This window comes from Ipomoea nil, unplaced genomic scaffold (assembly GCF_001879475.1).
Source record: "Ipomoea nil cultivar Tokyo-kokei standard unplaced genomic scaffold, Asagao_1.1 scaffold1237, whole genome shotgun sequence".
Lineage (NCBI taxonomy): Eukaryota > Viridiplantae > Streptophyta > Magnoliopsida > Solanales > Convolvulaceae > Ipomoea > Ipomoea nil.
This window is the reverse complement of record NW_017617665.1, coordinates 2,054,494-2,071,764: the sequence shown is the minus strand read 5'-3', so window position 1 is coordinate 2,071,764 and position 17,271 is coordinate 2,054,494. Positions and strand designations below refer to the sequence as shown.

Below are 17,271 nucleotides of genomic sequence, written 5' to 3'. Positions count from 1 at the left end.
TCAGGAACCTGCCAGTTCCTAGGGGGAAGACTCGTGTCATGGTATAGCAAGAAACAACATTCTATTGCTACTAGTACGGCTGAAGCCGAATATATAGCGGCTGGGAGCTGCTGTGCTCAAATTTTATGGATGACACATCAATTGAAAGATTATGGTATTAATGCACGAGAAGTGAGCATCAAATGCGATAACACGAGTGCAATTGCTATCACACATAATCCCGTCTTACACTCACGAACTAAGCATATTGATATCAAATATCATTTTATTCGTGATCATGTCGAGAGGAAAGACATATTTCTTGAGTATGTTAACACAGATGATCAACTTGCGGACATACTCACGAAACCTTTAAGTGAAGCAAGATTCTCCTCTCTAAGGCATGAAATTTGAATGATTGAAATGACATAAAGTAGTGAGAATCAAATCTGCAAAGATTCTCATTCTCGATATTCAAAAGATTCGATCCATCCTCACACGCAAAGACCTCTATAAATGAGGTACACAACGTAATTAAGCCTTCATAACTAACAAAAATTCTATTGTTTGTCTTTGTGTGTGCAGATATGAGTATAGGAAGCGAGAGAACAATCACTGAGGCACAAGAGGAGAAAAGCGAAATCTTCAATGATCCACTTATGACCGAGCAAGAGTTAAACAAATTTCTTGAACATTCTCAATACATACAGAGCGTTCTCCGTGACCCAACGGAAAATGAGTCAAGAGAGTCATTCCACTCTGTTGGCAACCCTATAGGGTATGTCAAGGAAGACAGCGTGCTGGAACGAAGTGATAGCTTTGACTATTCACCCTCGAGCACCCCTCCTAAGATGCCATCTCCTCTCAAATCCACCGCAAGCAGCAAGAAAAGGACGGCCTAAATGACATTATTAGGCCACTGTGATAAGTTGTGGTGTTGTTATCTTCAAAATGATGCGCTTCTCTAATAAACAACTTTATCTTTACATATGTTTCTGATAGCGTGACTAACACGAAACGTGAATCAGTATCTAAAATATTTTAACAAGTTCTACACGTTAACATTATGCCTATAGATTGATTTCTCTTCTCATAAGTTTCACTCACACTCATCCCCTAGAAAAAGAAAAGCTTGCAGGCCAGGTATAGATAAGGGTAAAGAGAAAATGGATGAAGCAGAGATTCGAGCTATCCATCATCTTCAAGAAGCAGGCAAATTGACAAGTGCTACAATAACAAAAATAGTAGAAGATGGTGATAAGGTCCACGTAACAATCACTATGCCAAACTCGGCCACTCCGAAAGATGTAGCCGAAAGAAGGGCCATTCGTCTAAATCAACATCTTCAGAAAGCAAGTTTGCCCAATGCTACCATCATCAAACTGGAGGAAGACGGTGAAAGGGTCAATGTGACATACTCCATGCCCAACACAGCAAATCTTAAGGAAAAGGAGGCACTGGACAATATCATCAATGAATCTCGAGCGAAGAAGGCATACTACTTGGAACAAGCCAAACGGCTTGCCAACGAAAGGATAATGATATTGAAAAGCGCTAACAAGCACTCAACAAATCCACCTAACTTTCGTTGGTGCCCTATTCCTGAAGATCCACAACAAAGTGATCAATCCTACGAGGACTTCACTTTGGTTCACTCTCAGTCACCTATCAACCCGAACATGCCTACCCTCACACTCGAGGAACTGGACGAATATTCAAACAGGGCCAATCTGACCGATGTGACTGATGAGTTAACCCGCCTGGAACTTCACGTGCCCTATCGCTTTATCTGATTATTGCTTGTCTTATCTGTGTGTTTTGGAGTACCTCTGCACTATTCTCTTCAATGAAATCTTTTAATTATTATTGTCCTTACTAACTACTCTCCTAACTTTGATTCATTTATGTCAGATTACCGTTTTCAGGTCAAAGATGGATTTATGTCCTAAAATATTATCTCATTGATAACAATGAAGACATGAGTTTAATGTTAATTGACTCTTCAAGAACCGTGAATTTTCTTTATGGATTACCTTTAGAAAAAGCACTTCATCTTGAATGGCTATAAAAGGAGCACATTGGTTATGCTCAAATTGCATCCATCTTTTCTAAAATGGCTCCTAAGGTCTCAATCACCAAAAAGGTGTCAAGAAAGACCCGAGCTCATCCAAAAGAGGATGAACGAGGCATTCACAATCCTGGAAGCAATCCTATCGATCCTCTGAACATTTCATCTGACTCTGAAATTGAGGACTTTGATGAATTCATCAAGAGAGATGCTGATGGAGATGCAAGATCTTTTGATCCTAATGAGGAATCCCCTCTAATTGTTAAAAAGGGCTTCTTGACATTGGAAGCTTGGAACGATATTACTATGGATAGGGATCTCAGGGATTTCTATCGACACTATGACTGCAAATCTGCATATGTGGGGTATGTGGATGGAGATTCTGATGAAGAGATACATCCTGACGGTGGACCGTTGCACCCAAATGATCCCACATCAAAGCAAGTCACTAAGGTCACCAAGGGTGAAACCAGTAACACGAAGAAAGGAAAAGGAAAGAAATGAAAATTTCTTTGACATATATTGTTCTCAAGTTATGTATTTCTGTTCATCCATGTTTCGTGATTTGTCTTTGAATTAATGAAGGTTTTCCGTCATGAATCTCTGACTACCTGGCATTCACACATCTTGAAATCATATCTCTGACCCTAAAATCATGACATTCTTGAAAATGTTCATTCAAAGTCTTCTACACCATTAATGGTCAATTGAAGAAATACATGGTCATTGATTGCAGCATTGAATGCTAAGAGCAGTTTCACTACAATATCTCTTCTAAATCTGTTTATAAAAGGAGACCATATCTCGCTTTTCTCCACCATTCTCATCTTCACAAATGGCTTCTAAAAAGCCCTTTACTAGAGGTGACTCTCACAAACTGAGAGAAGTTGCTAGAAAAATCCGAGAGGAACAAGGTGACCTCTATCCTGGTAACAGTCTGCAAGCACCACTTGACATTCTCTCTGATTCGACTCATCTCTTCAATATGATGAGATGGCGGCCTATATAGTTGAGAAATCTGAGGAAGGACCTCAGAACGGAGAAAACTATTCAAGAGGAACTGACCTTCCATAGGTAACCCCTGAGGATCCCAGCAAATACCACGATCCGGACTACATGACTTATCTGAAGAAAGAGCTCGAAAATGAGGCAAAGGCAAAGGGGGAAGAACCTGAATCATCTTCGGGTTCCAACTATCCACGTACCGGAAAATGGTACAAGCGTATGTGGGGAGATCTGAAAAAGGCAAAAGTTGAGCCATCTGAGGTCAAGAAAATCGAGAGAAAGAAAAACTAATCCTTCGGATTATGTATCTTATCTTATGTATTGCTATCTCTCGTTATTATGAATAATAAAATCTCGGTGTTTCTGTTTCTCTTAAAAGAAGTGAACAAAACTTTACTTGTCTTGTTCACATCTATCTAAGGTTTTCCCGAATCTAGAACAACACTCCTGAAATGACAAATGAATATATTCGGGACATATCTTTTGAGACAAATGATTCTCTATTTCATGGATCCTCTGACTGATAATGGAATCCGAAAGTAGCATTGTGAAAACGCTCGAAAGAAGAGGACTGGCATTAAGTGAAGGCTCACGCGCCTCATCAAAACGAGAGATAGTGATCGTTCTTATCTTGTTCGTTTCTTGTATTAAATCTCTCGGGAAATGTATCCTCTTTGAATGTTGTATAAGAGATTTGTTTGACTTTATTTGTCTCACAAATCTTCTATTGTGATAAGTTCATCTTCCTTCGGGTTTGAATCGTGCTTGAGAAGCCTCATCTGGTTCTCTCTCATCAAAACCGTTTAGATGATTCATAATGGGGATCGTGTGGCCGAGAAATATGGTCCACTACCCCACCATGACTGACACATAAATAGACGTGCATTAAATGCACCCACATATACTCGAGTACTTTTCTCTCTCCGCATTAAATATGGAATGATCAAATTTGATCTGCACACGATCTTATCATTCCCCCATGCTCTGATCAGTTACCATATGAAGAAGAGGAGGCGGTTAATATTTTGAAATTCCACTAACCCATCTTCACATGGGTTACCCATATTCAGTTACCCGGAACCAAATAAAACCCTACTTGAACCCTCTTCGCATCATACCTCGCCTTTTTCATTCCCTCCCAGAAAAAGCTACCAAACTTACTCTCTCAGACATTCTACAATGGCAGAAAATACACAAGCTACATCCTCTGAAAAGGAACCAGAAACCCTCTCTACCCTGGAAATCCCAAGCTTTCTAACTGAAAACATGCGATTTATTGAATCCAGAGTTCCATTTATTGTTGGAGGCAACATGTGGGATGCTCATGGATTTCTCGAGTACGTGTTGGATCGAAAATTTGGCGAAGATATCATTCGATTGCTCATGGAATCCGGATTGTACAGGTTCATTACACATCTCTACACCATATGGTATCCAATCGATGTAACACAGTTCTACATGAATGCATACATATCTTCCGACTCTCTGACCATCACTTCCAGAGTGCACAATCATCAAGCGGTCCTCACCTCGGAAGGCATTCGAGCCACATACGGGTTTCCACAAAGAGATGATACTTACAAGTCGAATCTTACTTACTACCACTACGATCCAGAAGATTTCTATGACTCCATCAAGAACAACCAAGCCCCTTCGAAGACAGAAATCACGTGGCCATTAAAGAAGAAGTGGTTTCGGTTGAATTGTGAATTTACTGTTGACATCTTCAACAAAGTTGTTGACCATGAAACTTCTGGCACCGATGATGTGACAAAGGAGAAACTAAAGATGCTGCATGCCTTTCTTAATGAACATAAGGTTGACTGGTCGAAGATCATTTTCAACAATCTTGTTCACACCGTCACCTACCACAGGAAGAGTCCAGGAGACATCACCAAGAAACTAGGGTATGGTTTTATGGTAAGCCACCTTCTTATCACTAAAGGAGTCTTAATGCGACCAGGCATTCGGCCAGGACCGAAAGCATGTCATATGAAGCAGAAACCATCTGGTTATGACAAGCAGAAAGCGTTGGAACTGGGAATTCCCAATGAGTTGGTTAAAGCCAAACGAAAGTCAAGAACGCCAAAGGTATCCGAAGATGATCAACCCAAGCCAAAACGGCAAAAGAAAGAAAAGCGTCCCTCTCGGGATAAGATAAAGAGAAATGATGATGATCAACCTTTGCCAACACCTCCAAAATCTCCTCAAAAGAAGAAGAGTCCAACCCCACCTCCAAAATCTCCACCACAGAAATAATTGTTGTGAAAGACTCTTCCGAAGAAGAAAATCTGACTCTATCAAGACTTGGCGAAAAGGGATGCTTTCGCTCTCCTGTCAAATCAAAACATATCACTCCTTCTTCCCCGAAGAAAGATAATACACCGAAAGAAGTAGACACGAGAGGAGCACTTCCTCAGGGGGGAGAAAGAGCGAAAGAAGCATCTCTTCAGGGGGAAAATCAACCGAGAGTTGTCTTTCCAGAAAGATTTTCTGATGATCAAGTACCAGAAACTAGTATCATTTCTTCACCAGTCCCCCATCCACAAGAACCCACTTCGGCAGAGCAACTCCCTCGTGGGTTGACACAAGAACCTGCTAATGTGGAAATGGAGGCCAGCCGCTTAAGTCTCCCACAAGAACCTAGTTCGCTAGAAAAGATGAAAGAAGTGACTGAAATGTTGATTGAAGTTCCGACTCTGCAACAAGAACCTACTAATGCAGAACAGGTAATTCTGACACAAGAACCTGCATTGGTAGACAAGACAGCACCAATTCCCAAAGCAACTGTTCCACCACCATCACGAGATCAAGTGCTCCGAGAGTCCATTGAAAGCGATTATCAACGAGTTTTGCAGTGGCAAAAGTGGCGCACAGCCCCCTTAAGCACATTCATTGAAACCTTTGAAGCCATGCAAGACGAAGAACAATTTGCCCTGAAGTGGATCGGTACAGATGATGTCTCCAAAGCACTTCGTCTTGAAGAAATATGACGAGTGTTCTCCTACAAGATGACCAATCGGACTCTTGGAAAAGACAAAGCCCCACTCTGCATTGAACTTAACAAGCCACCGTTGGATCCGGCAGTTGAAGAAGAACTGAAGCAACTCCGCTATGCCTTGTTGTTATCAAAAGTCAAAACCACTTTAGAGAAAGACCACCAGAATGATCCAAACTGCAATATCAGTGGTTCAAAAGATGAGCATGGACGAGAAATTGAGGAAGACGAAAGTGACATAAATGAGGAAGATGAAGATAATGATGACGATGATGTCGAAGATGCAGATGATGAGCATGATGATAATGATGATGATGACAACGATGATAATTTTGGTAATGCAGGAGTCCAAGGAGCTGATCCGGATTATGACAGTGATCCAATATTGATCGGTCCTGATTATGATACCTTTCCTCAAAGATCTCCACTTAGAAAGTTGCCCTCTGACAGTGATGACACGAAGGAAGCATCACACCAAGCTCAACAGATTTCAAATGAACATCCCGAAGATATGTCTCGTGCAATTGTACCGCATATTCCACCCATGGACGAGACTCCAATCAAACATGAAGAAGCAACTGAGGGAAAAATGGAAGCCTCACCTATTCCCCTCAGCTCAGCAAGTGGTGGCAAAAGGGAAGCACCACCTCAAGATGAACAAATGGACACATCACAAACAAACATTGAAGAAGAATCAACTCCAGAGTCCCCACGGACCATCATGAACCACATGAGAGAAACTGTTCATACAGCCGAGAACATTCATCTGCAATATTTGGTTCTTCGGCAAAAGGACACGAAAGTATTGGATGACTTATGCAAGAAGGTAGATCTTCTAATGGCTGCCCAATCTCAATCTCAGCCTCCACCTCAAGAACAGCCTCAACCGCCTCAACACACTCAATCTGATCACAAGTTCCTTGAGAGAATTGCAAAGAAGCTTCATGAGCTGAATACCTCCATCAACACAGTTGCACGGCAGCAACACGAACTCAAACATTCTCATTTTAGTCTCAAAGAGCGTGTTGATTTGGCATGTATGAAGATAGACACTTCACAAGATAATTCCTACCAACTGGGAGAATATGTTCTTCAGATTCTCGGATATACCCAGGATATCTTGGTTGCAGTGAATAAGCTTTCCACTGTCCCTCTTACCACCTGTGCTGTTGATGCCAAAAAGGGGGAAAAGAGAAATAATGACGACAAGGATAAGGATGATGATCATCCGAGAGATAACACGAAAGATCCGTCTCCAAGGGAAACTCCAAAAACACGACATTCTCCTTCTCGGACGCCAAGAGACTCTGGCCGAAGAAACACAAATCCGTCCCATCCACCATCTAGGTTCCGTGGTCACCATTCCTCACAGCCAAGATACCGTGGTCGATATCAATCCAGATCACTCAAGCCTCGCCAATCTTTTGGTTCTGAAGCCAAGTACATCTTCACAGGTCTCTCCAAGAGAGAACAGACGAACCTGAGGCACAGACTCATGAAGAACAACAAAGTAACTATGGATGGCATAGGAAATTTTGTGGACTTTGTACCCTATGAAGAAGGAAGTGGTAAACGTTTTGAGGGTTGCAACGTTCCTATCTGGCTCAAGACAAAGGACAATCATACAAGGCAAGATCACATAAGCACCCAAAACGAAAGGATCAAAAGAGAAAACAGAGAGTTATGGAAGAAACATGAAGAAGAAGTCAAAAGAAGAGAAGATGAATCAAAGGAAAGAGAAAGAATAAAGAAGCTGATTGAAGACCTTTCAAATATAACCAAAGACTCTCCACAGGGTGTCATTCACAATGCAGCTTTCAAAGTGCACACTGAGTCGGGAAAAAGTTATCAAGAAGGAATGAACTCGTTTGAACTGATTTCGTGGTGGAAAGCTGGAATAGTCGAAGGAAGAAACATTCGTGAAGCCTACAACAACTACACAAGTTTGAACATCAAAGGAAAACATGAAGATCTTGTCAAGACAAATCCGATAAAGATCTTCAGAAAAAGGATTAATGAGGAAATCGACTTCACTAGAATGCTTAAACAACAAAAAGAAAGGGATGACTGTGAACACAAGGAAGCTGAACAACAGAAGTCAAAACTCTTGGAAATGTAAGATATCCTTTCGTTCTGCTTTCATTATAAAGTTTTTGTAATATTCACCATCTTAATATGAAACTCTCACTGTCACACATCTCGTGTCACTTGTCTGAGTTATTTGTCCTTGTCTTATTTGTTAATGCTTTCATCCTAGAAAAGACTTGTACACTCTCAAGTATGGCTACTTTTATAATAAAAATTTCTTTATGAAACCGTTATCAGCCTTATAAGAAGAGTATAGGTTTTGGCATCATCAAAAAGGGGGAAACCGTTACATACCAATGTAATGTAGAAAGTAGACCCCTAACTATTAGCTTTTTTCAATCGCTACTTTCGTCCTAGACGAGAGTTGCCATAACTCCCCTGTAATTCGTGTTAAGCTAGACAAACACACAAAAATGAGTTATGTCTAGTTGATAGGGTGTAACACCCCGTGTTACGATCCCTCAACCCGGAATTAATTATGAAATTAATTCCGCCAAAAACAATTAAAAAGGGATTTAATCCCCATTAGTTGATTGATATGACCCACGGTGGATCATGGACCCTTGTCCAAATCCAAAGCCAAATATATATACCCTATAGGTCCAATAAGTATAGTGTAGCCCAAGCCCAAACATACTTAACCTTGACCCACCTAAACCAAGAAACCTAATCCTAATAATAATAATAATAATAATAATAATAATAATAATAATAATATATTATTATTATTATTATTATTATTATTATTATTATTATTATTATACAAAGATGAAGTAGGATACGTATATACGTATGAGAATATGTATATATATATATATATATATATATATATATATATATATATATATATACGTACGTAACCCCCCCTCCCTTCGCATCTCTCTCTCTCTCTCTCTCTCGACGTAAGAAGAAACAAACCATACAACCACAATCCAGATCCCTTGTCCCTCTCTCCCTCCCGGCGGCGAACTTCTCCGACCAAAGCTACGGCGATCCCGGGGAGCACTCCGAACACCCTTTGTCCTGGCAAAGTAGTAAAGCAACGAAGGCGGACATCGACGGCGGGATTGGCAGAAGAAAACGACGAGAGGAGGGCAGGCGATGCACTTCCCGGAAACCACCCGCTGTCGCCTTTGTCAGGAAGCAAAGGCAAACGTCGCTCCTTCGACGGTAGCAACGGCAATCCATAATGATGGAGGTAAGGTGTCGATACTGCCATAATAGTGGATATCTGGGATGGGGAGCGTAAGGCGTGCGTAGCGACCATCACGTACTGTAATGGTGATGAGAACGGATGAAGATGATGGCGTGGCGGCACACTAAAAGAATAATAAATCCGGCCTTAGTATTAAGAAGTTACGGTGGTGAGATGGTAGGGGCGTTAGTAGCGTGAGAGGAATGTCTAGCGTTCGAACCCTACCCTTAGCATGTTAATTATATAATCTTTTGGTAAGCCATGAACGTTGTCACTGTAATTGGTGATAATAATGGGATAATACGGCCACGGATTTCCAATATGGGTTACTTGAAATAGATTAGGTTAGAATTAAGTAATAATGCCATTGGTTAACAAAATGGGTTGAGCCTAGATGGATAGGATACCTTTAGCGTTGGGAGAATATTAGGGTTTGAATCCCCTAGGGTTTAATTATTCTATTAGTTTGATTATTTAGTGAAAGTCTGATTTGATTTACAGGTTTTGCTAACGGTATTTTTGGGATTGATAAGCGAATGAGGTAACCCATGTCTCAACAAAACCTATTTTCATAGCTATGATTTCCCCTTAGGGTTTCCCCCATATTATTGTGAATGGCGAAATTATGGTGATTATTATTGATGTTGATTTGACGATTCCATGGGGAATCTTGATAATCTTGAAAATCTGGGGTGTTACAGTTGGTATCAGAGCTTAAGTTCGACCCTAGGATAATGCCTTTAGGATAGCACTCTAAGACATTAGGCTTGAATTCTAAGTGTTAGAGATCCTTAGGAAAGGACTTTAGGACAGTAGGCTTGCTCTCTAGGTGTTTAAGTACTTAGGGTATAGGGGCCTTAGGACGCGCGGTGAGACTGTGAACTTACCACTTCCATTTACGTTTCCCATACCCGCCCTCTATCTAACTTCAATTCTTTTAGTTAAAGCACCAAGTAAGGGTGCGAATAGATGAATTTACTTCCATAGCTGGGTAACATACACTTACACGATAAGTCGCCTCGTCCTAATTCCCGCCAAAGGACTTGGCAAAGACCGTGACCAAAGAGAAGGAAGATTTGGATGACTACTAGGGTAGGGCGGTTAACCTGGAGTTAACTACCATGACCCTCAATCCAAACAAATGGCGTGCACCTTCCAACAAGTTGCTTTATCTCAGCAAGCCCAGGTTACAACTACAACAAACAGGAAAGAGAACTAGGACGCTAACTAACACGAAAAAGTGAAGTAGCAAATGGACGACACTATTAGTTAAATCCTTAGGCGCAAGGTAAGTATATCGCGACGTCTTGTAACCCCATTTCCTCAGTTTAAAATATCATCCGCCCTAAAATCCCAGCATCTTGATATCCCGGTTTGTTGAAACTCCCACCTCGAACCCCTAATTATTCTTAAAGGCAGTTCACATCCGTTACACCTTTACTCACCCCTTGTTACACCTAACTTGAGTCCTTGAGAACCCCGAGCTATGACGAACATTGAAATCATTACCATTACCCTAAGTTTATATTCCCCTCTTTTGAGAAACCACATTAAAACCACCATGACCTTAAGGACCAACAAGGAAGTAGGACAACCGCACGGATCACCAAGTCACCCCGTAATAAATGACTGCGTTCCAAGAGAAAGAAAAGTGTGTCAGGTGCTCTCCCTACTAAAAACATCACCAAAAGGCGCAACAAGCCGAACTTCAAAGGAGGACATAAAGTCTTGTTAAGAATTTCATCCACCAAGGAAGGGATGAAACTCAATAGAACAAGAAAGCCAACCCAAAACCCCTTGATCCTTAGGAACCCTCGGCAAGAATTAGGAGTCAAGACCTAGGGATTGGCCTCACTAACCAACTAGGTCCAGACTTTTGAACCTCCTAGGGGAACATACACGGAAATCATCACGAAAATTCCCTTGGAAGCAATAAAGATAAAGGAGACTTCAGCGTGGGAAGAGAAGATCAAACGAAATCTTAGAGTCAGACAAAGCCAAAACGAAGGAAAAAAGGGCCATCAGTCCGTCTTTACATCACAACCGAGCTTCAAACAGGCATAATCACTCGAAGCCAAGAGTCCTTAGCCCCATTCTAGCCAAACCCCTTCCCTTCCCTTGCCTATCAAATGCCGTTTCATTAAGGAATCCGTTCTATCACTCCAAACCTCATTCCTGGCCCCTCATTTGAAACAATCCCATACAAGGTAGCAACCTTCTTTCCTAAATTGCAACTTTGGAAATATTGACCCTATTTCTACTTAGCCATCCCTCTACTTGGAAATCTAAAACCGCACTTCTTGTACCCCTTTTAACCCAGTCCTCCCCAAGACCAAGAGAACATAGATATATATATAATTAGATATTGTCCAGTAGAATACTTCCCCTAAACGACTACTGTGCTAATTGCGACCCTTTATCCCCAAAAATGGTGCCTAAGCTTCGGGGACGAAGCTTCCTGTAAGGGGGGGAGAGTGTAACACCCCGTGTTACGATCCCTCAACCCGGAATTAATTATGAAATTAATTCCGCCAAAAACAATTAAAAAGGGATTTAATCCCCATTAGTTGATTGATATGACCCACGGTGGATCATGGACCCATGTCCAAATCCAAAGCCAAATATATATACCCTATAGGTCCAATAAGTATAGTGTAGCCCAAGCCCAAACATACTTAACCTTGACCCACCTAAACCAAGAAACCTAATCCTAATAATAATAATAATAATAATAATAATAATAATAATAATAATAATAATAATAATAATAATAATAATATATTATTATTATTATTATTATTATTATTATTATTATTATTATTATTATACAAAGATGAAGTAGGATACGTATATACGTATGAGAATATGTATATATATATATATATATATATATATATAGTACATACATATACACCCAATCCTATACGAACGAACATACGTATATATATATATATATATATATATATATATATATATATATATATATATACGTACGTAACCCCCCCTCCCTTCGCATCTCTCTCTCTCTCTCTCTCTCGACGTAAGAAGAAACAAACCATACAACCACAATCCAGATCCCTTGTCCCTCTCTCCCTCCCGGCGGCGAACTTCTCCGACCAAAGCTACGGCGATCCCGGGGAGCACTCCGAACACCCTTTGTCCTGGCAAAGTAGTAAAGCAACGAAGGCGGACATCGACGGCGGGATTGGCAGAAGAAAACGACGAGAGGAGGGCAGGCGATGCACTTCCCGGAAACCACCCGCTGTCGCCTTTGTCAGGAAGCAAAGGCAAACGTCGCTCCTTCGACGGTAGCAACGGCAATCCATGATGATGGAGGTAAGGTGTCGATACTGCCATAATAGTGGATATCTGGGATGGGGAGCGTAAGGCGTGCGTAGCGACCATCACGTACTGTAATGGTGATGAGAACGGATGAAGATGATGGCGTGGCGGCACACTAAAAGAATAATAAATCCGGCCTTAGTATTAAGAAGTTACGGTGGTGAGATGGTAGGGGCGTTAGTAGCGTGAGAGGAATGTCTAGCGTTCGAACCCTACCCTTAGCATGTTAATTATATAATCTTTTGGTAAGCCATGAACGTTGTCACTGTAATTGGTGATAATAATGGGATAATACGGCCACGGATTTCCAATATGGGTTACTTGAAATAGATTAGGTTAGAATTAAGTAATAATGCCATTAGTTAACAAAAGGGGTTTAGCCTAGATGGATAGGATACCTTTAGCGTTGGGAGAATATTAGGGTTTGAATCCCCTAGGGTTTAATTATTCTATTAGTTTGATTATTTAGTGAAAGTCTGATTTGATTTACAGGTTTTGCTAACGGTATTTTTGGGATTGATAAGCGAATGAGGTAACCCATGTCTCAACAAAACCTATTTTCATAGCTATGATTTCCCCTTAGGGTTTCCCCCATATTATTGTGAATGGCGAAATTATGGTGATTATTATTGATGTTGATTTGACGATTCCATGGGGAATCTTGATAATCTTGATAATTGGGAGTTTCTTGATAATGATGATATTCTTGATGATTAATTCAGGATCCTTGATGATTATGTGTTGTTCTTGATGATTATGATGTTCTTGATGATTAATTGGCATCCTTGATGTTTATGTGTTATTCTTACCGAATCTTGCAATTAGAAGGTGAATCGTATTCTTGTTGATATAAAAGTAATTAGAACCCTAGGTTGTATCGTATGTTATTATTCTTGGGTTATCGGGTGGGGAAATCGCATGTTTGGGTGTTGATTACGTTTAGAAAAGCATGATAGGTTAGGTGCCGTTCGTTTCTCGTATTTGATCCGTTAATTGTCTACGTGTTGTCGTTAATTGCGTTGTAAAGTGTCTAAGCATGGTTTCGGGTTCCACAACGGTTCCCGGGGCGAAAAGTGATGAAAAGAGTCAGTGGGGGGTAGGTGGGGGTAGGGGACCCGCCACCTACCCGTGGCAACTTCGGGCAGTTCCGGCAGCGGGCAGCCGGCGGGCGGGCAGCTGCCCGCCGGGCACCCGCTGCCCGAAACAGTGTTGGCCGGCGGGCAGCCGGCGGGTGGACCCCCACCCACCGGCTACCCGCTGGAATTTTCCCCCCTCGGGACCCTGGCTTCCCCGTTTGATGTTTCCCCGATCCCCGTGGTGTCCCAACGGACCCCGTTTGTCGTGCCTATGTCTAGTTTGATGTTTCGGGTACCGTTCGTAGGTTTATGAGTCTATTATATTGTATGCTAGTTGAATTGGTATCCCGTTGACCTAGGTGAAAGAAGTATGAACCCCTTAGGACTATCCTTAGTATGTGATGGATCACGCATAGGTTTGTTATACGCTTTATCCCCCTTCCCAATGTGTAATGTGGGTTGCATGTGCTTGCTATGTGTTATGTGTGCATGTTGCCCCAATTCGGTTGCGATCGGATTGGTTATCCTGAGCTGCGGTTCAGAAGCCGGCTACAGTCAGATGGGAATTCCTGGCTGCAGTCGGATGACGGTATCCTGGGCTGCGGTCCAGAAGCTGGTTGTAGTCAGATGGGAATTCCTGGCTGCAATCAGATGACATTTTCCTGAGCTGCGGTTCAGAGGCTGGCTGTAGTCAGATGGGAATTCCTGGCTACAGTCAGATGACACACTCTCTTGGGCTGCGGTCCACTGTTTGGTTGCGATCAAACATTATGGTGAGCTGCGGTTCATCGGTCGGTTGCGATCGACCTCCCCGTCTTGCGATACGGGGCATGGTGCTGCGGGGCTGTGTCAGAGCTATATGCGCTGACCCTCATGTATGGGCATGCGATCGGTCCCGTGGCGCCAACAATGTGCGTTATGTGTGTGATATGGACGAATTGTGACTATGAGCGCCTTGGGGGATGTGACTATGGGATTTATATTGGGAATTGTTTATGATGGGTTGTGATTATTGTTTATGCTTTGCCTTATCTGCCTTATCTATTGTGAACTGCATATACTCGTCATAACTATTGCTTGTGTCTGACCTTATCTGTCGAGTCATTCCCGGTTTTAAAGCTAGAGTTCGTAGGATATATCTTCATGCTCAAAACGGTTTTCATATATCTATATATATCTCTATATGTATTGTATTTCAACGCGTTGGAGTGGGTTACCAGCATCTCTCGCTGAACAGATATATTTGGCTTTCAGGCACAGAGGACTAGAGCACTGGAGCGCGCTAGAATTGGAGCGTAGAAATAGATTAGTTTCCCTTTCGGCCTGCGTGCCATATTATGCATTGTGTTTCAATGGATATTAGTTAGACAGCCTGTGCACCTGGGTTCTCTAGCCCAGGTGTGGCATAGCACCCCGTACACTTATGATACACTTTGGGATGTAATGAGATATTACCTTTATTATATAAGCTTAAAATGTCTTGAAAATCTGGGGTGTTACATAGGGTCTCCAAGACGAAAGAATAGCAACGAGAACTAATAAGGAGTTGTCAACTACCTCGAAAGGACAGATTTATTAAGGACGATTCTCTCCAAGCATTCTTACCTTCAACAACAAGAAGAATGTTCTCTTTGTCTGATTTGACAACATCCTAGGAAATTAAGGACCTCAACTTGTGGGACACGTTTGCCAAGGAGCATTAAATGAAGATGTACCAACTCCTGGAGCTAAAGGACGAAACCCTAATGCTTTCCATACCTTCAACGGCTACATGGTACAACCTCATTAATGGAGCATTTAATGCATGAAGCTCCCCGGTCCTTATCCACTGGATAAAATGTTCGAAAATGTCATCTCCCTCCAACGGATGAATTTTCATCACCTATATAAACCCACCTTCATCAACTAAGAAGGTGCTGGTTTTCATTCACTCGATCTATATATGCAAAAGCTCTTAAACACTCTCAGCTCTCTCAAGCTTTTGTGAACCAGTGTTAAGGTGCTAAGATATTTGAAGAAGTTCATTGATCGTCATCTTACACCTTAAAGAAGTCTTGCCATTTGTACGAAGCAATCATCTCACACAGTCAAGACATCATCAAGTTGGAGAAATCAGAAATCATTTTCTACCAACCTCAACTCTGAAGAAGAAGTTGATAGAGGCGGAGTAAACTCGAGGAGTTGAAAAACCTACAAAGGCTGTCCGGCTTAGTGATCAAGGAAGTCTTTGTGTAATTGTACTAACGAGTGATAGTGCAATCCTTTCACAAGTTGTGGAAGAAGAGTGGAGTAGGCAACGTTAGCCGAACCATTATAAAATCTCTTGTACCTTTTATCTCTTTACTTACACATTTCATTTCTGCATCATATTGTCCTCATCATCATTACCGAAAGTTTTCTTTACAACGTAAACTCGTACAAAGCAAATAATTGAATTTGACATTTCCGCTGCGCCAAAACACCGAAAGGTGGTTTTTAGGGCAAAACACGAAAAGAGTCTATTCACCCCCCCCCCCCCCCCTCTAGACTCTCACTACACTCTATCGGGACCAACACGTGGTTAGACTCGATTTAGGATCGTTGTTTCCAAACGTTACTTAGCGATTAACTGAGTTGTCTATGAGAGTTCCTTTTTTTTATTAGATGCTGAACTTAATTGTGTGAAAAATCTGTTACTCCGTATTATTTAATTTTTTCTAAATCTCATAGATAAAAATGGAGGTGGACGGTGAATATGATGAATCAGCAGGGCCAGGGCAGATGGTAGAAGATGTTGGGGTTGGGAAATTGAAGTCGTACATCCATAAATTAAAGAAAAGGAAAAAGCGATTGACAAATCTGTTAAAGAGGCACAAGCCCTGTAGTAGTGGCTCTGCGGGCCAGTAGATTTGAGCAAAATGAAATGAGGTTAGAAGCTACAGCCTACAGCCTGCCTCATTCATTCTTAATTTTTATTTATTTTCTATTAGATTAGATTAGATTGAGCCACTTTTATCTGCTTGTACATAAACGCACATTGTGGTGCGCAATGCACACAATCTACTCTTGGTATTGTTCGTTTAGATTTATTTTTGACTTGTTAATTTTTTTATTTTATTTTTTATTTTTTTTGTAGGAAGGGATACCCAATTACATCAAATGCCTCCACTGATGTTCGAATCTATCACCTCCCACATAAGGGAGCAACGTGGTACCATTGGACTACAAGGTCCTTGATTTTGATTTGTTTATCTTAATACTGTTCTAGTGGGTTTTTTGCACTTTTAGTCGCATGACTATGATGTTACTAACAACTTTGATCCACGACTTTTAAAACTTATAGAATTGGTCCACGACTTTGACTTTCTTAGCAAGTGGTCCTGCCGGTGCATTTTTGCCAGAAAACTTTACTCCACATTTTAACATGGGTAATATTGTCTTTTCCATTTCACAAAATAATGAGATAAATAAATAAATAAACAGCTAAAAAATTTTAGCGTTTAGCGAGGAGGGTGAAACTGAAAGTGGAATTGGAATTGGA

At 41.3% G+C, this 17,271-nt stretch overlaps 1 long non-coding RNA gene across 1 annotated transcript in view; it reads left to right on the top strand.

Annotated features, from left to right (window-relative positions):
• The window catches only part of LOC109184006, a 54,165-nt gene extending 37,588 nt beyond the window's left edge, over window positions 1-16,577 (top strand). The window contains exon 3 of the long non-coding RNA XR_002054680.1: window positions 16,461-16,577. This is a non-coding gene — a long non-coding RNA (uncharacterized LOC109184006). The remainder of the gene's footprint in view (window positions 1-16,460) is intronic.
• The last annotated feature ends 694 nt before the right edge of the window (window positions 16,578-17,271 follow it).